Source organism: Balaenoptera physalus, assembly GCF_965194825.1.
Source record: "Balaenoptera physalus genome assembly, chromosome: 1".
In the NCBI taxonomy this organism is placed as follows: Eukaryota; Metazoa; Chordata; class Mammalia; order Artiodactyla; family Balaenopteridae; genus Balaenoptera; species Balaenoptera physalus.
In genome coordinates this window covers 174832707-174858348 of record NC_138882.1, presented here as the reverse complement: position 1 = coordinate 174858348, position 25642 = coordinate 174832707, and the positions used below count along the sequence as shown (strand labels likewise).

At 39.7% G+C, this 25642-nt stretch overlaps 1 protein-coding gene and 1 long non-coding RNA gene across 3 annotated transcripts in view; one reads left to right on the top strand and one right to left on the bottom strand.

Moving 5' to 3' along the window:
* Positions 1 to 25642, bottom strand: part of WASF2 (WASP family member 2) — a 70517-nt gene that overhangs the window by 37622 nt on the left and 7253 nt on the right. The window lies entirely within an intron of this gene.
* Positions 459 to 24171, top strand: LOC309650362. Its single transcript, XR_014257541.1, has 2 exons — positions 459 to 8790; positions 9160 to 24171. It is a non-coding gene; the product is annotated as an uncharacterized lncRNA (long non-coding RNA).

Sequence of the window (25642 nt, the reverse complement as noted above, 5' to 3'; positions counted from 1 at the left end):
CAAAGTAGAAAAGTTCTATTTAAAGTACAAAGAGGGGGACTTCCCTGGTGGCGCAGTGGTTAACAATCCACCTGCCAATGCAGGGGACATGGGTTTGAGCCCTGGTCCGGGAAGATCCCACATGTCGTGAAGCAACTAGGCGCAAGTGCCACAACTACTGAGCACGCGCACCTAGAACCCGTGCTCCGCAACAAGAGAAGCCACCGCGATGAGAAGCCCGCGAACCTCAACGAAGAGTAGCACCCACTCGCCACAACTAGAGAAAGCCCGCGTGCAGCAACAAAGACCCAGAGCAGCCATAAACAAACAAACAAACAAATAAATAAATAGTTAAAGTACGAAGAGGGACTTCCCTGGTGGTCCAGTGGTTAAGAAGCCAAGCTTCCAATGCAGGGGGCACGGGTTCGATCCCTGGTCGGGGAACTAAGATCCTGCAAGCCGCGAGGTGCGGCTGAAAAAAAAAAGTACAAAGAAGCATCATGTGTTTTCAGCAACTCTCAAGGATTTCACTGAAATAAATTTTTCTGTTCAGACCCCTGTATTAATGAGCCAAAGGTGCAGCTCTCCCTCACTGATGCGACTTCTCAAAACAAAAATGAAACGGGTAAGCCTAACTATGACTAACTCCTTTGGTCATTCATACTGCAGCCACGTTGAAGCAGTTCCTGACTACCTAAGGCTGGCTTCTGCTGTCATCCAGGCTAACTATGGAAGGCTACTTTATGGTCCAAAAGGATAGTGACATGGGTCACTGTGGGTTCCCTCATTCCAAACACTGTAATGAATTTTGAACAGTTACCAAGGCGTTAGCAGAAGGAATGGAGCCTGATATCTGATGATGCTCACAGAACTCCAGAAGGGCAGTGCCGTTAAAAGACAACAAGAAGTAATTTCACAGGTAAAAGGTGTACTAGCAGCCAAAACTAAGCCCCTTTCAAGATTTAAATGATTCAAGTCTCACCTTGGTAACACTGGTATTTTTGTACAAAATATATCTTATTAGGCCAGCCCTTGAAAGTTAAAAGGTGCCTTTAAATGCCTGCTGACCTAAAATTGCCATGTTCCATGCTTTAAAGGGATTGATTTTCTGGAAAAGAACAAAAAGATGCCAAATTCTGTTCAATGGAGATCAGAATATTATTTGGTGAACCTATTCTGCACCTGTGAAAGCAAAAGAATAAGACTGGCTCACATACCCCAGAGGGAGGATGGTATTTACGTGGGCTCTGCCTATGACCTCTTTGGCAGCAAATGTAAGAAAGTCCTTTTTTGAGGCTAAGGGGCGGATGCAGGACTTTCAACTACCCATTCAAGCCGGTTACGATTCCCCTCCTCCATAATTAAGTTCCCTTTCCCACTCTCCATGCATGCATGAATTGCAGTGACATTGACGTGGGGGTCTGACATTAGTCTTTGAAGGTCATTTAAATTCTCCTCCTTCCAAGCTGCCTTAAAAGCAATGCATCATCCTCTCCACAATGCCTGAGTATGGGGTTTGACTAGATGGTACTAAAGTGGAGTTAACCTAAAGAATAAAAGGAAAGAGGGCTCCAAATTCAGGGATCATAAAAAGAACAAACCAAAGAAATAAAACATTAGATAAAACTCAGTTGCTCAAGAGACAACAATAAAAGAAACAGTAAACATCTAACATTAGATGAATGAAAACACTTCTACTGATAACCCTTTTTATTTAGGAAAGTAGAAAAGGTCATTCACAGTATGGTCTCTTTCTCTGGCTCCAGTCTCATCTCCTGTCACATCTTCATATGTACATACCCTTCCCTGAAGTCCCAGGGACCTTCCCATGGCTCCCCATTGCATCACATTCCCTCTTGCCTCCATAATTTTGCTCAAGTCTAACCACCTACCACAACCCCCAACTTGTAGGGTCTTCCAAAACTGAGCTCAAGTGAAACATCTCTTGACATGCCTTGCCCCAAAGGAGCTTGGTGCCCCTCCCCCACACACTCTTTAAACTTTCATAACATCCTGTGCATGCCCATCCCATCACACTGCTTTAAAATGACTGATTTTCTTACTGCTCTCCCACGAGACTGGATTCTTTTTTTTTTTAATATTATGGCGTTTTCTGGGTTTTTTTTTTAAATTTATTTACTCTATTTATTTTTTATTTTTGGCTGCATTGGGTCTTTATTTTTGGCTGTGCGCGGGCTTTTCTCTGGTTGCGGCGAGCAGGGGCCACTCCTCGTTGCGGTGCGCGGGCCTCTCATTGCGGTGGCCTCCCTTGCTGCAGAGCACAGGCTCCAGGCATGCGGGCCCAGCAGCTGTGGCCCACGGGCTCAGCAGTTGTGGCTCGCGGGCTCCAGAGCGCAGGCCCAGTAGTTGTGGCGCACGGGTCCAGTTGCTCCGCGGCATGTGGGATCCTCCCGGACCAGGGCTCGAACCCGTGTCCCCTGCATTGGCAGGCGGATTCTCAACCTCTGCGCCACCAGGGAAGCCAGAGACTGGATCCTTTGAGGCTGGTGATCAGTCATCTATAATCCTAGTGCCTACCACCATACTAGGCACAGAGAGAATGCTCAATAAGTATTTACCAAGTGAATAAAGTTACAGGTAGTGGCTCCTGTGCTTTGGCCCTCACGAAGGTGAGGATGGGGAGAATGTCTGGACCTCCAGTCTTATAGCACTGCTTCCTGAAGGAAGAGAACCCAATCTGAACAGTCCAAGTTTAAACTCTGTTTTAGACTAAGATTCCTAGTAGCTCACCAGATCACAAGACAGGATCTACATACACTCCCCAAGCCCTAGAAAATATCAGGGGTCTAATCGTACAGAGTGAGACGTTAAAAATTAAAAACCAAGGCAAAAATTAAAAAAAAAAAGCAAGGCCACCCTGACCAACATGAGCAATCTGCCACCTCCCTTCTAGTCACACACCTCAAAGCGCTTACTTCTTAATGTAAAGAGAGATGAATGATACAGTTATCAGCCAAAGAAGATAAATTTTCAAAAAGGCTAAGGAAGGTTAGAATAGGGTAAGTCATGAAAATCAGCACATGTCCACAGCCTAAAAGAAATCCAGGCTGTTATTAAAATCTCCAGGCACTTGGCCTAAAATGTTAATAAGCCTCTGAACCTTTCCTAGCTTCCCTCCCCTCAATACTTCTTCCCCATCTCATCTACTCACTCACCAGCCTGCCTGCCTTTCTTTCTTTCCCTTCTTTCCTTTCCTTCTTGCATTTATAAATACAGATAGAACTGGTGAGAATTTGTCAAACAAATGACAACTTCAAACTACATGTGGCATTCGTATAAAGTGATATCCAATTATTCGTCTGTTCGTTCATTCGTTCATTCATTCATTCATTCAACGAACCTGACATACCAGACACTGTGCCACACACTGGGGAAAGAATTCAACACTGCCCCTATTTTCACAAAGCTCGAAAGCTACTGAAGGAGACAAACTAAAAAGGGGAACAATAATACTCAGTGATAAATGTGACCACAAATGTTAAATTCAAGGTGTTATGGAGGCATCCAGCTCAGATCAGGGGTGGAGGGGGTCATTAAGAAAGAGTGCCTTAGGGACTTCCCCGGTGGTCCAGTGGCTAAGACTCCACGCTCCCAATGCAGGGGGCCCGGGGTCGATCCCTGGTCAGGGAGCTAGATCCCACATGCCGCAACTAAGAGTTTGTATGCCGCAACTAAAAGATCCCGCATGCCACAACGAAGATCCCACACGCAGCAACTAAGACCCCGTGTGCCGCAACTAAGACTCGGCGTGGCCAAATTAATTAAAAAAAAAAAAAAGAGTGTTTTAAAAGACAAAAAGGGTTAGTTAAGAGAAGTTTCAGGTGGAAGGAGCAATGTGTGCAGAGGCAAACAGCGTTCCAAGAACAGCAAATAGCTTGGTGTGGCTGAAGTGCAGGAAGTCACGAGTGGTGAGGCTAATAAGGCAGACAGAAGCCCAGGCACAGAGAGCCTTGTATGCTGCACTATAGCACTTGGAGTGTGCTGAAGGCTACTGGGAACTATTTAAGATTGAGGCCAGAGAGTGACATGATCGGATTTGCATTTAGAAAGCTCTCTCTGGCAGCAATGTGGAGAATGTATTACATGAAGGGGAGAAAGACTGAGGCAGTAATCCAAGTGGAAGCACTTCTAATTGATCGATAGAATCTACAATGGGAAAGTTGCAACATAAGATGATAGAAATTGCTCTATACTGCGTTTGAGACCAGGTTGTCACTGATAAGCTTTCTCTTTTGAACAATTAAATTACTTAATCTCAGTTTTTACATTCTGAAAAATGTGTTTGTGTGTGAAAGCAGAACTGGGGGAACACTAGACTAGAGCAGGTATCACCAAACTTTTCTTAATGCTTTAAAATTTATAGATATAAAATATTACTATTAGCTTTAAAGTCCCCTGCATGTCTCTCCCCAAACCCATCTCCCTCGGTCACCATGAGATAACACTACTCCAAATAGTGATAACTTTATCACATCTTATCTCTAAACATTATATTTTGAGTCTCACATGTTTCTTTATAGGGATCTAATCATAATACATATTCTGCAATTTTTCACTCTACAATTTGTTGAGATTCATTCATGTTGCTATAGTTGCAATTTACTCATTTCCACGGTTACATAGTGCTCTACTGTATGGCCACACTGTGATTTATTTATCCGATCTAGAGTTGATGGATACTGGGATTTTTTCCCAGTTTGGATTTTTTGTTTGTTTTTGCTAATGCCAACAGTGTTGCTATGGACTTTTTTGTACATGTCTCCCACTGCACATGTTCAAGAGTTCTTTAGGGTAGATATCCAGGAGTGGAATTGCTGGGTCAGAGGGTATGCACTTCTTCAATCATGAGATAACGCCAAATCGTTTTGCAAAACAGTTGTACCCATTTACACTACTGTTTGCTGGGTTCTGGTTGCTTCATATCCTAGCTGACATTTTTTGTCAGACTTTAATTTTTGCCCATCTGATAGACACAAAACAGTACATCACTGTAGTTTTAATGTGCATTTCCCTGCTAATGAGGCTGAGCATCCCCAACGCTTTTTGTAGAAAGGAGCTACTTTTTATTTTTCAGAAACCTCTGAAAGCCTAGAATGGCTGGAGGTCATTCAGAATGCTGCCTCCCAACAATGAACAAGATGAAGATTGGTCTCTCTTAGCACTAAGCTAAAACAGTATGACCAAATCTCAGCCACACTGACACCTGACACACAGGCAAACCTGAAATTTTTCATCTGAGAATTGAAGATGAGTTAGAGATTTTAGAAGGACTAGACTGAGACAGAAAAATCAGAGAGGGGCAAATATTGTGGTACTTAAGGCCTGTGACTATCTGACATCAACATACTTCTTCAGCCTCCTTTCTGGTCACACCTTTACAATGCTCTACACTGCATCCACTATTGTACTCATGCCTGTGATTTCAGTCAAGATACTTCCTGCTTCTTGGAATACCTTTTTTTCAGTTTTTTTTCCCCCTGCTTCTTGAAATTTATTAATCCTTCCCTGCCCAGTTCAAATGTAATTGCTTCCATGAAACCATCCTGACCCTGTTCCCCAGAAAGAATTAATCAAGCTCTCTGCTGCTTCAATAGCACTCTATTATTCCTCTATTATGACATCCATCCCATATTACAGTTGTAACAGGGGTAGACTGTGAACTCTTTGAAGGAAGGTACTATCTCTTAAATCCTGAGGTGCTGAGCAGCACTCGGTCACCCATCAATTCTTCATAAAATACTGGAGAAGTGGACAGAAGGACGAACAGAATCTGCTAAGAAAAAATCTCTAGGGAATTCCTTGGTGGTCCAGTGGTTAAGACTCCGAGCTCTCACTGCCAAGGGCCCAGGTTCAATCCCTGGTCTGGGAACTAAGATCCCGCAAGCTGCACAGCGCAGCCAAATAAGTAAATAAAGTAATTCTTTAAAAAAAAGAAAAGAAAAGAAAAAATCTCTAAACAATGAAAAGGTCCTTTCTGACTCTTGCTGACTATGAAGAAAAAAATCAGAGAAAAGGCAAGGTAGGAGAAAAGGAGTGAGAGCTAATGAAGAATAAATTGTAACAATCCACTCCCCTTAATAGAAATCCATGTCAGGAAGGCCAGGAAGTGAAAATGTAAACCATACAGTCACCTTCTTAATGGGGGACAATAGCATGAAAAAGTGGGATTTATAACTGAATCTAAAACCTTAGGCTGTATCTTGAAATTCATCTGGAAATTATTTGGGCCTGGTGTTCTCTGCGGGAGAAGTTGTTTAACTATAAATTCAATTTATTTAATAGTTAAAGGTTTTCAATTTTTTCTTGAGTCATCTGGTTAAGTTTTCTTTTGCTGGAAGTTTGTCCATTTTATCTAATTTTAAAATAAACTGGCATAGTATTCTTTAAATTGATTAGCAAAAACTGTTATTAGGAAAAAACGGCTAGAAGGCTAGATAGAAGAAGGGCAGAGATAAGAATCCAAAACAAAGATCTGAGATTTCACAATACTCGGACATGTTCATGTGTCTCTGTGTTCCTAGAATATAGGCTTCTTTTGGACAGGGATCACGTCTATCATAGTCTTTTGTACATAATGTGTTCTAAAAGTATTTCTTAATTTCCTATATCAAATAAAAAAATACAAGGACTTCCCTGGTGGCGCAGTGGTTAAGAATCTGTCTGCCAATGCAGGGGACACGGGTTCGATCCCTAGTCTGGGAAGATCCTACATGCCGTGGACCAACTAAGCCCGTGTGCCACAACTACTGAGCCTGCGCTCTAGGGCCCGCGAGCCACGACAACTGAGCCCACGTGCCACAACTACTGAAGCCGGCGCACCCTAGAGCTGTGCTCCACAAGAGAAGCCATCACAATGAGAAACCCGTGCACCGCAACCAGAGAAAGCCCACACCCAACAATGAAGACCCAACACAGCCATAAATAAATAAATAAATTTATTTTAAAAAGATACAATATTGATAGTTCAAGGCAATAGGTATTTTATTATTTTAATAGTTGATTTTGATTAATACATGGTTGACCTGAGTAATATCTGTAGCTGTCTTTAAAATTAAAAAAAAACCTTTTTTCAATCAAGTAAAAATTGGTTTCAGAGGTTACTCTCATTCATTAAACTAGATGTTAAAAAAAAAACTATCCAGGGACTTCCCTGGTGGCGCAGTGGTTAAGAATCCACCTGCCAATGCAGGGGACACGGGTTCGATCCCTGGTCCAGGAAGATCCCACATGTCGCAGAGCAACTAAGCCTGTGCGCCACAACCACTGAGCCTGCGCTCTAGAGCTTGCGAGCCACAACTACTGAGCCTGCATGCTGCAACTACTGAAGCCCGCGAGCCTAGAGCCCGTGCTCTGCAACAAGAGAAGCCACCGCAGTGAGAAACCCGCACACCGCAACGAAGAGTAGTCCCCGCTCGCCGCAACCAGAGAAAGCCCACAAACAGCAACGAAGACCCAACGCAGCCAAAAATAAATAAATAAATAAATAAATTTATTTATTTAAAAAAAAAACAAACTATCCATTTAAATATAGCAATTCCTTGAATTTAAAGAAAATAAAACAGCAGGAATAAGAAATTTAACAGCTTTGAACTACAAAATACACATTACTTTAAAAAATAAAAATGTAATTATTATTAAGACTATTGCTACTATAAAAGCACATTTCATGATTTAAGGGAAAAAAAGTCATTTTAGTGGTTTAAAAAAAAAGTTATGTTAGTCATCAGTTTTATCCACTCCTTCCTCAAACCTTGTAACATAGTAGGTAACTGGAAGGAAAACTATCTGATTTACATTTCAGAGTCCCTGCCCTGTCCCACCCTCTCCTGCCCTAGTGGATGTACACTTGGTTAAATGCATTCTGTATGAGAAAGGAGAAGCAAAGAGGTAGTTTGAGCTTTAAAAATCCAGAGACTGTATTGGAATAATTTGAAAGCTCCTTTAGAGATTGACCAAAAAATACTAGTCCTCTATTAGTGAAGGTCAACATCTTTAATTGGACACAGTCCAGGAGAGTGTTATTGCAAATAAGTACAATTAGAAGAACGGCAATGGACACTACCTGGGCAACAGATCAGTGAGGCAATACATACACCTTTGATTCTAGATTGGTATAATCCTTTTTAACAGGCATTATCACAGCCTCCAGTACCATACAATAAGGATTTCCCAAATACCTATGGGAAGTTGACAGTAGTTAATACTTCTCTACCTATCTCATAATACAGATGCATTTTACTACTACTTTTCCTTTTAGAAATCACATTAATAAAGATGTTTGGAGGAATTTCTTGGCGGTCCAGTGGTTAGGACTCTGCGCTCTCACTGCGGAGGGCCCGGGTTCAATCCCTGATGGGGGAACTAAGATCCCACAAGTTGCACAGCGTGCGGCCAAAAAAAAAGATATTTGGGGATTTCTGGTTTTAAATGCCAGTATTTTAAAAAACTGGACAAGTGTTACAGAAATTTTTGTTGGCATTTTTCAGACTTGGAGGAAACAGAATTTGACAAAGAATATTTCCCAAGTGGTCTGGAAGGAAGCAAAAGAATTAGCAAAATCTAGAGAAGAAAAAATGAAAATGCATCAGGTGAAGGCCTGAGGTTTGCTGGCAGGAGAAAAAAGTGTGGACACTGTGTAAACAAGAATCCATGGTAAACAAAATTTAATTAAAATGAAGCAATTATCATGTTTTGTCACATTTGTTAAAACTAAACTCTGCCAACAGGTGTCCTTTTAGGGTGTCCATCGTCTTGATTTCCATCAATTGTCCCAGAGAAATTATTAATAGTGTTCCCCCTTACTCTTTTTTTTTTTTTTTTTTTTTATAGCTACTTTATTTATTTATTTATTTATTTATTTATTTATTTATTTATTTTGGCTGTGTTGGGTCTTCGGTTCGTGCGAGGGCTTTCTCTAGTTGCGGCAAGCGGGGGCCACTCTTCATCGCGGTGCGGGGACCGCTCTTCATCGCGGTGCGCGGGCCTTTCACTATCGCGGCCCCTCCCATTGCGGGGCACAGGCTCCAGACGCGCAGGCTCAGTAGTTGTGGCTCACGGGCCTAGCTGCTCCGTGGCATGTGGGATCTTCCCAGACCAGGGCTCGAACCCGTGTCCCCTGCATTAGCAGGCAGATTCTCAACCACTGCGCCACCAGGGAAGCCTCCCCCTTACTCTTAAAAGTGAACTGTTTTAAAAAATAGCAAACCACTATGTTGTACACCTGAAACTAATATAACACTGTAAATCAACTATACTTCACTTAAAAAAGATTTTTTTAAGTGAATTGGTTTACACAATAAATTATACGATCACCCTTTCCTTGAAGAACCAGGAGGCAGAGCTGCTAAAACAGCTCAATGTTCAGGATCCAATCATAGTCCCAATTATTTAATATTCATTACAGATTTACCTCATTTATCTAGCACCATGAATATAACAGCAGAATAGCAGAGTGACTAAGAACATGGATTCTGGAACCAAATGGCCAGAGTTCATATCTCAACCCTGCTATATAAACTCTAGCTGTGTGACCAAGAAAATTTTTTGCTGTTTTACTTTTTACTTTGAAATAATTTCAAACTTGGAGAGAAGTTGCAAGAATAGTACAAAGGACTCCTTTATGTCCTTCACCTAGGTTCACCAATTATGAACATTTTGCCATATTTACTTTTATCTCCCCCACACACAATTTCATTACTAATTTTTTAACCATTTTGATAATAGGTTGTAGACATGGTGCCTCTATGACTAAATACTACAGAGAACAACTCCTAAGAACATACTACAGTCCAATTATCACATTAGGAAATTTAACAACAATACAATATCATTATGTAACATAAAGTCCATATCTAAATTCTACCAATTGTCCCAATAATGCTCTTTATAGGAATTTTTTTCCTCAACCCAGGATCCTAATCCAGAATTGTGGGCACGTTTCTTAATCTCTCCCTCATGGGATTATTGGGAGAAATAAAGGGGTAAATATAAAGAATTTAGAACAGTTTTTGGCATTTAGTGCAGGTGTTAGCTGCTTTTAGGGAGTGACAGACTCCATACAAGGTAGAATTGTCAGATAATGGAAATAACTCTTTAGACACTATACTCCTTAAAGCCATTTTAATGAAAACCTCTGTAAAATATGTTGTGCTTATCCATTATTTCTTAAACAGAATATGTTAAATATAATTTAACGTTTTCTTAGTAACTCAGGGTCTTCACATCAGCAGTGGTACTATGCTATAAAACCATGATGTTGTCAAAGGCTCCTAAGGTATGAGGTGCTATATGCCTCTGTAGTAAAACAGCTATAAAGTCTGGACAGACATCTTGAATCTCTTCCTTCTGCTGTCATGCTTTTGATCATTAGTATGTATTAGTGCATCTAATCTATATTATTCTAATAATGTTTACGGTCAAACAAGGTTTTTAGTTTAAAAAGCACTTTCATGTCATCTCTCATTAATTCAATAAATATCCACTATGTCATTTGATTAATTAGCTGATTTGAATTTCACAAGAAGTCTGTGAGGTAAAAAGAACATGTATTACTACTCCCAATTTTAATTACCTCATTATAGATGAATAAATTAAGGCTCAGATAGGTCAAGTGACTTACTCTGGGCCACAGAGCCAACAGGCAACACTGATAGCCCTAGAACAGCTAGATCCTCTGTCCCTCAATATACACAGTTGTCTCTGAGTGAAGTCCTAGGATGATACGACTTTTTAGATAGTGAACGAGCTTTCTGAAAACTTTTTTTGACTTTTAAAAGTACTTTCAGCTTACTTTCAAACACAAAAAGTTGCATTCTGGTTGGCTGAAAATGCCAGATGTCTGACTTTCAGATGCTCTTCCTCTGCACTTTCTCAAATATTTTTTCCAAAATTCTCTGAACTTTACGGCAACACTTTATTAATATAGACTCCACACCCATTTGAAAACTTGAGACAAATTCAGACCTGAGCTAAAGTTTACCTCTGTACTCTAATAAAGAAAAGCCTGGCTAAGAAAACAGTGTAAATAAGATTGCAGGGAGAAATGTTTAATGAGCTGTTTTTAAGCATTTCAGGAGTCTAATTTACATACAATTAAAGTTAAATTGCACATCATTCTCAGCTATTCATTAAACCAGGTACAGGGACCTCTACCTAACAAAATAACCTGGTAACACTAAAAGCCTAGTTTCAGTTATGACTCAAAGTAACAGTCGCACCTAGAGAAAAACAAAACACAACACTCTCACTAGGATTTACCTCAATTAGCCCAAATTAATGAGGTCTGATTGTACCTCCAATGGTGACCCACAAAACCTATCTTCCCCTGATGGCCTAGAGTAGAAGCTCAAATGCAGTTAAAACTCCTGTCACAGAAACTAGGTAGAGGAAGCAAGACAAAATGGCAATGGCATAGAGTTAAGAGCCACAAGCCTCAGGTTCTAGGTCGGATGATGCTGCTAAATCTGTGTGACCTTGGTTAAATCGCTCTACTTCTCCAGCCTTCAGTTTCCTAAGCAATAAATGTGGTCTTTAAATACCATATCTCACTAAAAGCATCCAGAGCTCCTTGACTAAAGGGCAGGAAATGTACAAGATGAGTCTGGAACATCTTATCATAACTAGAAAGCAAGGAACACTATCAAAGACTACTGCAGTTATGTCAAAAGAAATCAGGAGCCAACTTGAAGAGGCTCCCGTTGGTCCAAGATGAAACAAATTGAACATCAGTAAGAATAACTACAATAGGGCTTCCCTGGTGGCACAGTGATTAAGAATCCGCCTGCCAGTGCAGGGGACACGGGTTCGAGACCTGGTCTGGGAAGATCCCACATGCCACAGAGGAACTAAGCCTGTGCGCCACAACTACTGAGCCCGTGTGCCACAACTACTGAGCCCATGTGCCACAACTACTGAAGCCCACGTGCTCTAGGGCCCGCGTGCCGCAACTACTGAGACCATGTGCTGCAACTACTGAAGCCCATGCACCTAGAGCCCGTGCTCCGCAAAAAGAGAAGCCACCGCAATGAGAAGCCCGCGCACCGCAACAAAGAGTAGCCCCCGCTCGCCGCAACTAGAGAAAGCCTGCGTGCAGCAACGAAGACCCAACACAGCCAAAAATAAACAAATCAAATAAATAAATCTATTTAAAAAAAATAACTACAATAGATTAAAACATGTCAAATATGTTAATACTCATAAATTCATAATGATACTTTTAAAAAAAATCTAACAACTCACTGATTCCCTTTGGAGTATATCAGGGAACCAACTTACCATTTTGAAAACTTGCAAATAAAGGACTAAAGGTAAAGAATCAAGTATTTATGCTGCCTTTCCTGTACAAATCAAAAACTTCAGAGTAACCAAAGAGTTGATTAGGGAAAGTTTTTCTTTTATGAAGTATTCCAGCTCATAAATGAAGAAAGAATGATAACACTAGAATATCACCATTTTGCAAACACCTAGGTAATCATTATCCATGACCACTTACAACACAAAAAGAGACATCTGGACATTATAGGCCTCCTGACAGAATACAACAACACTTATGAAACATTATACTGCCAAAGCAGGAACCTGATTTAGGTCAAGCCTCTAGAGTTGTGCTGACCAACAGGCGGCCACTACACACATGTAGCTATCAAGCACTTGAAATGTGGCTGGCTCATATGAATTGATATGTGCTGTAAGTGTAAAACACACGCTGAATCACAAAGATTTAGTATGTAAAACATCTCAATAATTTTTATATTCATTATGTGGTGAAATGATAGTAAATGATAGAAATGATAGAAAATTTAAATTTCATTTGAGGCTTGAATATTTCTATTAGACAATGCTGCTCTAGATCTAACAACCAGTTTACAGGGAATACAAGGGACAGAGAAACAAATAAATCATAGAAATTCAATTAGCAAAATCTAGAATGGGAAAACTTGCTTTCTTCAACAACAACAAAAATATAAAGGAAAAAAGGCAAGAGAACCGAAAGATTAAAAGAAACTTAAGAGCCACAGAACCCAAAGATTAAAAGAGATTTAACAGCCATATAAATCAAATCAATGTATGGATATTTTTTGGAACCTGATTCAAATAAAGCAAATGTTTAGAGAGAAAGGAGGGCACAGATGAAGGGAAGAGGGAAAAGAGAAAGCAACTGTGGAAATACGAACATTAACTGGCTATCCAATGATGTTACTGTGTACTGTGTTACCTTTTTTTTAAAAAAGAGTATCTTTTATAGCTATATAATGAAATTATTTACAATTTAAATAATATGGTGTCTGGGATTTCTTTCAAAAGAATCTTGTGAGGATGAGACAGTAGTTAATAGTACAGATGAACAAAATTGACCATGAGGTGATAACTGTTGAAGTTGAGTGATGGGCATGTAGAGGTTCATTATATCATCTTCTCTACATTTGTATATGTTTGAAATTTTCTATACATACTTTTTAAAAAATTATTTATTTATTTATTTATTTATTTATTTATTTATTTATTTATGGCTGTGTTGTGTCTTCGTTGCTGCGCGCGGGCTTTCTCTAGTTGCGGCAAGCGGGGGCTACTCTTCGTTGTGGTGCGCGGGCTTCTCATTGCGGTGGCTTCTCTCGTTGCAGGGCACGGGCTCTAGGCATGCAGGCTTCAGTAGTTGTGGCACGTGGGCTCAGCAGTTGTGGCTCACAGGCTTAGTTGCTCCACAGCATGTGGGATCTTCCCGGACCAGGGCTCAAACCTGTGACCCTGCATTGGCAGGCAGATTCTTAACCACTGCGCCACCAGGGAAGCCCCCATACTTTTTTTCAATGACAGAAAATTTTATCTATACGGACACTTGTAGCTCTTGAATCTACAAAAATCTATGAAAATAAATGATGGGGTTGGCAAGTACCTCAAGAAGTCATTCAATCTAGTTTTCTGCCTCCAGGAACATTACTTGCAATATTACCTCACTCAGCAAACATTTATTGAGTAACCACCAAGTGCAAAGGCCATAGCATTGTAGAAGATGTATACAGATACAAGAAACAGTTTCTGTTTAAAGAGTTTCCTAATATAGGAGAGACAAGAAAAGAACATAAATATAAAACAAAGTAAAAGTGATGAAGTTATGGTTTACTCCTGGTTAAGTAAATCACGAAAGGCATCGTAGAGGAGTGTCATATAACTGGGTGTTAAAAATAGGCAGGAGGGACTTCCCTGGTAGCGCAGTGGTTAAGAATCCACCTGCCAATGCAGGGGACACGGGTTCGATCCCTGGTCCGGGAAGATCCCACATGCCGCAGAGCAACTAAGCCCGTGCGCCACAGCTACTGAGTCTGCACCCTAGAGCCTGCGAGCCACAGCTACTGAAGCCCGCGCGCCTGGAGCCCGTGCTCCACAACAAGAGAAGCCACCACAATGACAAGCCCGTGCACCACAACGAAGAGTAGCCCCTGCTCACAGCAACTAGAGAGAAAGCCTGCGTACAGTAACAAAGACCCAGTGCAGCCAATAAATAAATAAATAAATAAATAAATAAATAAATAAATAAATAAATAAATAAAGGCAGGATTTGGACATGTCACGACAAGGAGCATTATGTCTAAGGTGGACAGACAGTGTGAGCAGAGGTACATAAGCAGAAAATAATGAGACATTTCTGGGGAATGAAGATGAGTACGTTATTGCAAAAGTAGTAGGAAGCAAGGCTGGAAAGACAAGTAGGGCCAGGTCACAGAATCTTAAATATCAGGTTGAGTTTGTACTTTAGTCGATAAGTGCTAGGAGTCACACAAGTGGAGTTATAGATTACAGAATATTTAGGAAGATGCTATACATCTCATTTAAGCAGAGAAAAGAATGGAGCTGGGTGGGGGGAGACTGGAAGTAGAAGCAGCAGTCAAGGCAACCGGTAACAAAGGACCGAAACCGACCTAGTGGGAGAAAAAGACAGGGAGGGACCTGAGAGTGTGTTGGCATGAAATGAGATCCGGAGTTCAGGGAAGTCAACAGCAACTAATGCCTTACATCTGAATGAACTGGGAAAACAGCGGAGCCAATGTTTGGTATGTCGGCAGACCTATACTAGCCCTGAAATGTGCTGAATAAATGACTGAGTGAATAAGTAAATAGAAATATGTGAGTCAGGATAAAAGGCAGCAACTCAGGGGATTGGGGGCGGCGGAGGGGGGGCAGGCAGAAGAAAAGCTCAGCCTTCCCGTTTTAACTTATGAGGAAGTCAAGGTGCTGAAGGAAAATGCTGTCCAGGTGTGCTAAGCATCTTTCTCAGAAAAGCAAAGGTTCCATCGTTAAAATCTATATAAAATCCATCCTTAAAACCTATAAACATGTCTCCCAAGCAAGAAGGAAACAAGCTGCACCAATCTGACCACTGGTTCCCAAAATCAAACAATCCATGAAAAGATAAAGGTGCAGAAGGGATATCCGAGTGGAGGGATTCAATAGGAACTCTAGGACTGAGGTTCAGAGGTAGAAATACAGATTTGGGAGTTACTATTGATACATGAAGGCTGTAGTCAGAGACATGAGAGAGGAGATGACCTCCTAACACAAAAGCATAAACAGAGAGGCAAGAACAGAGGACAACCTGGAGACTGACAAAGAAAGAAGCACCAAGAAATGTAGGAGAATCAGAACAATGCCTTGTCATAAAAGCTAAGAGAAGAGTTTCCAGAAGGAAGGCATGCTCAATCCTTGTTTTCTTCCTTGACCCACACATCCAATTCATCATCAAGCCGATCAGCTCTACCTCCAAAATACATACTAAATACATCTACTTCTTTTCATTTCTTTTTCCACCAACCTAGTTGAAGTCTACATCATTACCTGGACTTCTGTTACTCACCTTAGTCAATTCCTGCCCCTAAATAATCCATTTTCTTTGCAGCAATTGGATTAATCTTTTAAAAATGGAAATCATATCACATACCCACCCCCTGCTTAAAACGTTTTAACTGCTGGATATTTAAAGATACTTGGGTGTGACAATGTTGATATAATCATGTTTCAATAGGGGAAATACTTGTATTTTAGAGATGTATGCTGAAATATTTACAAATGAAATGAAGTCTGGGATCTGCTTCAAAAATAAGGGCAAACAAGTCTGAACTTATTCTATGAGACCAGTATTACTGTACTATCAAAACGAGACAAAGACTTCCCCCTAAGGTCAGGAACAAGACTACAATACCCATTCTTATCACTTCTGTTCAGTACTGTACTGGAGGTTCCAACCAGGGCAATCAGGTAAGAAAAAGAAATAAAAGGCATGAGATTGGAAATGAAGAAGTAAAACTCTATTTGCAGATGACATGATCTTATAATATATCAATAGAAAATGCTAAGGAATCCACCAAAAAAACTGTTAGAACCAAGGTAGCAGGATATAAGATCAATATACAAAATTCAATTTTATTTCTACACATTAGCAATAAACAATCCAAAAATGAAATTAAGAAAATAATTTCACTTACAAATGCATCAAAATAAATAAGTTTAGGAAGATTTAGGAATAAATTTAATAAAAGAAATGTAAGACTTGTACATTAAGACTTCAAAACCTAGAAAAAATTTAAAGACCTATATAAATGAAAAGACATCCCATATTAATGGACTGAAAGACTTAATATTGTTCAGATGGCAATACTCCGTAAATTAATCTACAGATTCAATAAAATCCCTATCAAAATTCCAGCTGGTTTTTTTTGCTGAAATTGACAAGCTGAGCCTAAATTCATATGGAAGTGCAAAGGACTCAGCAAAGTCAAAACAATACTGAAAAAAGGAACAAAATTGAAGGACTCATACTGTTTTTATTTCAAAACTTACAAAAGAGCTGCAGTAATCAAGACTGTGTGATACTGGCATTAAGAACAGACATCCAGATCAGTGGAATAGAACTGAGAACCCCAAAATAAACCCATACATCTATGGTCAATTTATCTTTGAAAAGGATGCAAGAAAATTCAATGGGGAATAACTTATCTTTCCAATAAATGGTGCTGGGACAACTGGATATTCATATGCAAAAGAATAAAGTTGAACCCCGGGACTTCCCTGGTGGTGCAGTGGTTAAGAATCCACCTGCCAATGCAGGGGACATGAGTTCGATCCCTGGTCCGGGAAGATCCTACATGCTGTGGAGCAACTAAGCCCGTGTGCCACAACTACTGAGCCTGCGCTCTAGAGCCCGTGAGCCACAACTACTGAGCCTGCATGCCACAACTACTGAAGCCTGCGTGCTTAGAGCCCGTGCTCCAAAACAAGAGAAGCCACCACAGTGAGAACCCCGCGCACCACAACGAAGAGTAGCCCCCACTCGTCACAACTAGAGAAAGCCCACGCGCAGCAACAAAGACCCAACACAGCCAAAATTAAAAATAAATAATTAAAAAAAATTCTTTAAAAAAAATAATTAAGTTGAGCTCCTACCTAACACCATACCAAAAATTAACTCAAAATGGATCAAAGGGGGCTTCCCTGGTGGCGCAGTGGTTGAGAATCTGCCTGCCAATGCAGGGGACACGGGTTCGAGCCCTGGTCTGGGAAGATCCCACATGCCGTGGAGCAACTAGGCCCGTGAGCCACAATTACTGAGCCTGCGCGTCTGGAGCCTGTGCTCTGCCACAAGAGAGGCTGCGATAGTGAGAGGCCCGCGCACCGCGATGAAGAGTGGCCCCCGCTTGCCGCAACTGGAGAAAGCCCTCCCTCGCACAGAAACGAAGACCCAACACAGCCAAAAATAAATAAATAAATAAATAAATAAATTTATAAAAAAAAAAAAAAGGATCAAAGGCTTAAATATAAGATCTAAAAGTATAAAACTCTTAGAAGAAAACACAGGTGTAAATCTTCACAATCCTGGATTAGGCAATAGTTTCTTAGATACGACACCTAAAAGCACAAACAACCAAAGAAAAAGTACATAAACTGTACTGCATCAAAACTGAAAAACTTCTGTGTTTTAAAGGTCATAGTCAAGAAAGTAAAAAGACAACCCATAGAAATGAAAAGAAAATATTTACATATCATATCTGATAAGGGACTTGTAACCAGAATATATATAAAACTACTACAACTCAATAATAAAAGGATGAATGAACCAACTTATGAATGGGTAAAACATTTAAACAGACATTCTCCAAAGAAGATACACAAATAGCCAACAAACACATGAAAAGTGTTCAACATCACTAGTCATTAGGGAAATGGAAATCAAAACATGAGATACTGGGGGGAGGATAAACTAGAAGTTTGGGATTAGCAGATACAAACTACTATATATAAAATAGATGAACAGGGACTTCCCTGGTGGTCCAGTGGTAAAGAATCTGTCTTCCAATGCAGGGGACGTGGGTTCGATCCCTGATCAGGGAACCAGGTTCCCACATGCCACGGGGTAGCTAAGCCAGCGTGCCACAACCACTGAGCTCGCGTGCCTCAACTAGAGAGCCCACATGCTGCAAACTACAGCGCCCAGGAGCTCTGGAAGCTGTGCACCGCAACTACAGAGCCCACGCACCCTGGAGCCTGCGTGCCACAACTAGAGAAGAGAAAGCCTGCGTGCCACAACTAGAGAAGAGAAAACCCCGCACTCCACAACTAGAGAGAAGCCTGCGCGCCACAACAAAAGATCCCGCATGCCTTAACGAAGACCCCGCATACCGCAACTAACACCCGACGGAGCCAAAAAATAAGTAAATAAATAAAATAAGTGAATATTAAAATAAAATAGATAAACAACAAGATCCTACCGTATAGCACAGGGAACTATATTCAATATCCTGTAATAAACTATAATGGAAAAGAATTGGAAAAGGAATATACATATATATGTATGTATAACTGATTCACTTTGCTGTACACCAGAAACTAACACAACATTGTTAAATCAACTATACTTCAAAAAAAAAAAACAAAAAAAACCCACGAGATATCATTTCACACCCACTAGGATGGCTATCATCAAAAAAACAGATAAGAAATACTGGTGAGGATGTGGGAAAACTGGAATCATACACTGCTGGTGGAAATGTAAAATAGTGCAGCTACATTGGAAAACAGTCTGGCAGTTCCTCAAAAAGAGTTATCATATGACCCAGCAAATCCACTCACAGGTACATACTCAAGAGAAATGAAAACATATGTCCACACAAAAAATCTGTACAAGAATGCTACAGCACCATTATTCATAACAGCCAAAAAGTAGTAACAACTGAAATGTCCATCAACTGATGAATAGATAAATAAAAGTGTTACATCCATACAATGGAGTACTGATACAAGCCTACAACATGATGAACGCTTGAAAACATTATGCTAAGTGAGAGAAGCCAATTACAAAAGACCACATATTGTATGACCGAATTTATATGAAATGTCCAGAATGGGCAAATCCACAGACATAGGAAGTAGATTAATGGTTGTGTAGGGCATGGGGAGGGGGGAATGAGGAGTGACTGCTAATAGGTATGGGGTTTTTTTCTGGGGTGATAAAAATGTTCTGGAATTAAACAGTGGTGATGACAGCATAACCTTGTGAATATACTAAAAACCACTGAATTCCATACTTTAAATGGCTAAATTGTTTGGCATGTAAATTGTATTTCAATTTTAAAAATTAAAAAGAAATGTCTCGGGTTCGATCCCTGGTCCGGGAAGATCCCACATGCCGTGGAGCAACTAAGCCCATGTGCCACAACTACTGAGCCTATGCACCCGCAACTACTGAAGCCTGCGCACTCTAGGTCCTGCATGCCGCAACTACTGAGCCCGCGTGCTGCAGCTACTGAAGCCCGCGTGCCTAGAGCCCGTGCTCCGCAACAAGAGAAGCCACCGCAATGAGAAGCCCGAGCACCACAACGAAGAGTAGCCCTCACTCACCGCAACTAGAGAAAGCCTGCGCACAGCAACAAAGACCCAACACAGCCAGAAATAAATAAATAAATAAATAAATAATTTTTAAAAAAATGTCCACAAAAAGACTTGTACACAAATGTTCACAGCAGCTTAATTTGTAACAGCCCCAAACTGGAAACCACCCAAATGTCCAGCAACAGGTGAATGGATGAACAAATTAATATATTCATGTAATGCATTATTACTCAGCAACTAGTGAAACTTGCAACAACATGGATGAATCTCAAAATAATTATCCCAAATGAAAAACACCAGACCTTCGCCCCTTGTCAATGAGCACATACTGTATGATTATATAAAATTCCAGAAGATTTAAAATAATTTATAGTGATAGATAGCAGATCAGTGGTTGCCCATGGACTGGGGGTGTGGGGGGAGGCATCGGAGCAGGAGGGAGTGATTACAAAGGAGGAAAGATTTAGGGGTGATGAATATGTTCATTATCTTGATTATGGTGGTGGCTTTAATGGTATATACATGTCAAAACTTATCAAATTTTATATTTTAAATGTATGGGGTTTATTGTATGCCAATAATATCTCAATAAAACTGTTGTAAAAAATGAAGCGAAAGCACTGTTAATTCAAGTATTTAAACTGCTGCAGTCTACAGGCTAGATAGTAATTTTAAATAAAAGTTACATTATTAATGGTTACTACCTGAGGCGATGCATCAATATGGTTACTACATGAGGTGATGTATCAATATGTGTTAACTGGCTTGATTGTGGTTAATCATTTCACAACGTATACATGTATCAAATTATCATGTTGTATACCTTAATATATAAGATTTTTGTTTGTCAATTATATCTCAAAGCTTAAAAAATAAAAATAAATAAAAGCTACATTAACTGTTGAAAAAAATAACATTAGGGGAGGAGATAGGATATTAGAAAAAAGATTAGTCATGCATTAATAATTGTTGAAGTTAGGAAACAGATACACAGGGGTTCATTATACCATTTACTTTTATATATGCTTGAAATTTTGCATTAAAAAGTTTTTTTAGGGAATTCCCTGGCGGTCCAGTGGTTATGACTCCATGCTTTCACTGCCGAGGCCTGGGTTCAATCCCTGGTCAGGGAACTAAGATCCCACAAGCCTCGCAGTGAGGCCACCAAAAAAAAAAAAAAAAAAAGTTAAAAAAAAAACTTTTCAAGTACCTCAATTAAAAAAAAAACTCACCAAGACTCCCCATTTTACTTAAAAATAAAACTCCTTTATCAGTCCTACAAAGCTTTGAAATACCTTTGCTCTTAGTTCCTTCTATCTTGGAACTCTTTCCTCACCTCTTCATTTGGCTCATTCATTTTCATTCTTCAGTTTTGGTTTGTCACCTCCTCAGAGAAGCCTTTACTGACCATCTCTAAGTTCCTCTATTATCTCTATTATAGCACCCTATTTTATTCTCTTCCTAACATATCACAATCTTTCAATATTTTATTTATGTGTTTGTTTATTGTCTACCCAAGGCTTCTTAAACTGCATGAGAGCAGGGACCTTGCCTCTCATAGTCACTGAGTTGTATTCTTCGTACTTGGCACATAACAGATACTCAATAATTATTTGTTGAATGTTAAACTAATAACCCAATACTGGGCATTATCTTATTGTTGAACATTTAATATATCAAAGCCTTGATATATTAAAAACAGAGAGCCTACTGTTTGCAAGGCTTCAGGTAAAACATATGCATATCTGAAGTGAGAGGATACGTGATATAATGTAAATTAAATAGAATTAAAATTAAAAAAAAAAAAAAAACTCTTCCAAAGGCTACTGAAAGCAGTAAATAAATATTATTTAAGAAGACTAATTTTTTTCCCCAGAGCCTTCATTTAGAAACAGAAATAAGAGTGTTCTGATATAGTACCTTCTCTAGATAAAGATGTATAAACAAAGGGGTCCCCCAAGGATTAATGCTGAAACCTATCACAAGTAACATTTTTAGAAATTATCTAGAAAAAACTGTCTAGTGAAATCTTCTCAGTTTGCAGATGATTCTAAAGCAGTAGCTAGAAGTATGACGGTACAAAGTTGTGTGTTGAGAAATGTGGAAAATAGCTTCCATGTAGACAAAAATAAGGTAATGCAGTAATGGAAAAATAATCCAAATTATAACTATCAGATGATGAGCTCTAAAGTTACCTGTTACAATACAAGAAAAGGGTTTCAGAGTCCCTGGACTTAAAGCTGAATACAGCTACAAAAAGGCAACAAAATGCTGGCTGTTATTACGAAAGCTTTGGAAACACAGAACACATTATCCTGCCCTTGTACAAACCAAAGCGTATCTGTACCTAGAATAGAATGTGCAGTTGTGGCCATCATAGCACAAAAAAGGTAAAATAGATACACAAGGCCTAGAAAGGTATCCCAAAAGACCAAAGGACAGAGGAGCTTATGTATGCATACATGTTTTTTAATATAGATATAGATATATAAAGGACACATTAGTATGAAACAAAAAGGGTGTGAAATGGTAGAGGCTGCATCAAATCTTAGAAGTTAAAATGTAGTTAGAAGTCTAAAGAAACAATAAAGTATATTGAAAAAAAAATTTTAAACCCAGGTTTTAGAATTAGAAAGACAGAAGTTTTATGTAGAAAAAGGGAAGGGAAGGGGTAAGAAGAAGGGAAAGGAAGTGGAGGGAGGAAAGAACTGAGTTCTAATCCCAGTAGGTTTAGCTGTGTGACAGTGCGCATGTTGCTTAATTTCTTTGAGCCTCGCTTTTCTCATCTGTAAATAACTAATTTGAAGGATTGCTATGAGGATAGAAATATGCACAATGCCTGACACATAGCATACACTTACTACTTTTATTAGGACTAATAAAAAGTAATAGTTTACTGCCCAATCCAGTGTATAAAGTAATAAAACTCATTACTCAGATGGGGAGTACAGAACGTAAGAAAAAATAATTCAAAGATAGTCTAGATAAATTCATAGGCAACATTTCCATAAGAACCTCCTTCCTAAGAGAAATTATAAACTTTGGGCAACATAGCCCTAAATTTTGAAGTTGACATTTTCATCCCTTTCCCACAAGCAGCAGAATTCTGGGCTAGATAGATGACATATCCAACCAAACATGCCATCGATTGTCTTAATTTATAACAACTGTTAACATTACTTGAGCAATGGACTAAGTAATGATGTCATTTAATCCTTCTAAAATCCTTTGAGATATGCTCCATATTTTACAGTAAAATTAGCCAGGTCCCCATCTTTACAGATGAGAAAACTGAAGCTAAGAGAGTCATTGCCTAAGGGTACATACAGAGCTAGTAAGTGGAGGAGCCTACATTTGAAAACAGATGGACTGACTCCAGAATCTATACTCATAATCACAGAACTAACTGCCTCCTACTTTGCAAGAAATGTTGGGTGTTGGGTATGCAAGAATGAGGTGAGTGACGAAGGAGTGTACAGTCTGCTTGATGAGTCCAGCCCAGCCAAGGTCACACTGCCAGGTAGATACTCAGATTTAGGGTGGCCACAAGCATGAACACTGAAATAATAAGAACTGATTAATGAGGATGTGACAAACCTAATATAAGGGAAGCCTCGGACTTCCTTGGTGGCACAGTGGTTAAGAATTCGCCTGCCAATGCAGGGGACATGGGTTCGAGCGCTGGTCCGGGAAGATCCCACATGCCACGGAGCAACTAAGCCCGTGCGCCACAACTACTGAGCCTGCACTCTAGAGCCCGTGAGCCACAACTACTGAGCCCGCATGCCACAACTACTGAAACCTGTGTGCCTACAGCCCATGCTCCACAACAAGAGAAGCCACCACAATGAGAAGCCCGTGCACTACACCACAACAAAAAGTAGCTCCCACTTGCTGCAACTAGAGAAAACCTGCGTGCAGCAACAAAGACCCAACACAGTCAAAAATTTAAAAAAAAAAAAAAAAAAAGTAGGGAAGCCTAAAAATCCCTAAACTGTGGTCTCAGCCATGGTAAACAAAGTGCAGAGAAAGAGGAAAAGATATCAAAATGCTAACTAGTGGGATTATGAACAATTCTTATTCTCTGCTTCATATTTTTTGAATTTGGCTTTTTTTTTTTTAAACAAAGAGCACTCGTTATTTTCATAATTGGAAAAAGGCCCAAATAAAAATAAATCTGAGGAAACTTTCACGCTTTATTCACTTCTAATTGTGTAATTTGTTGCAATGATCATGTATTACTTTTGTAATTTCAAAGAGATTTTAAAAACAAATACATCTAGTATATTAGAAAAAGGAAGTAAATTACGTGCAAATACCAAAGCAAAAAAAAAAAAGGATGTGCTGTAAGAATTAGCAAATGAGCAGTTGTAGTTTGTTGGAAAGAACTCTAGGTATGCACCAAAAGGCTCGGGTTGATACTGATATACACATCAACATGGATTAATCTCAAAAACTTTATGTTGAACAGAAGAATTCAGACACAAGCGTGCATATTGGATGAGTGAAGAACAGGAAAAATTAATATGTGAGGATAGAAATCACAACAGTGGTTGCCTATAAGATAGCAGGGACTGACTGGGAGAGGGTATGAGGGAACTTTGGAAGGTTATGGAAACATTCTATCTCTTGATTGGGTATTGGCCACACAGGTCTTTACATTTGTCAAAACGCATCTAATTATATACTTGCATTTTTATGCATTCCACTGTATGTAAATCTTACCTTAAAAAAAAAAATCTCATTAAAAAAAAAAAAGACAGGGTTGAATCTCAAATCTGTTATTTATTAGTTGAGTGACTTTAAGGAAGTTACTTAACCTCTCTGAGCCTGTTTATCTGTATAAAATGTAGCTACTGGGAGTTCCCTGGTGGTCCAGTGGTTAAGACTCCGAGCTCTCAAAGCAGGGGGCCCGGATTCGATCCCTGGTCAGGGAACTAGATCCCAAATGCCACAACTAAAGATCCCGCATGCCGCAACTAAAAGATTCCCGCATGTCGCAAGGAAGACCCCACGTGCCGCAACTAAGACCCAGCGCAGCCAAATACATAAATAAATATATATTTTTTAAAATGTAGCATAACATAATTTATCTCAATGCTGGGGACTGACTGTAACAATACATATCACTGTGCTTTGCAAATTATCACCCAATGAATGTTGAAGGAACTTTAAAGGTAAAGAGGGGGCAAAGTTGGTCTTATACTTCTCATAATTCCACAAATGGTTTTGTTATCAGGAAAACTATTCTTTAAAGACTAGCAGTATTCTAAAAAGGGAAATTTACTTACAGTTCTCAATTGTGAATGGAAGGGAACATCATGTACATGACCTAAGACCTCCTTCTACACAGTTAAAAACAATTACTCAAGATACGATTTGAAGAAAGCTTTCTAGACTGAGGACTTGCTAGAACAATGGCATAATCACAGGAGAAAAAGGTCTCAATTCTAAATACGTGAGAGTAAAAGAATTGCTCATTACTTTACTATGTCAATTACAAAATTTAAATGTCCCCGTAAGCCACATCATAAATATGTGTGTAAGTATGTATGTGTGCATATACACACACATATTCACTCAAACTGGAACTGAGTTGAACCACTGCTTCTTCCCAAAAGGGCCTCTATATTCTAAAAATAAGAAACTTGGACTTCCCTGGTGGCGCAGTGGTTAGGAATCCGCCTGCCAATGCAGGGGACATGTCAAGCCCTGGTCCAGGAAGATCCCACATGCCGCGGAGCAACTAAGCCCACGCGCCAAAAAC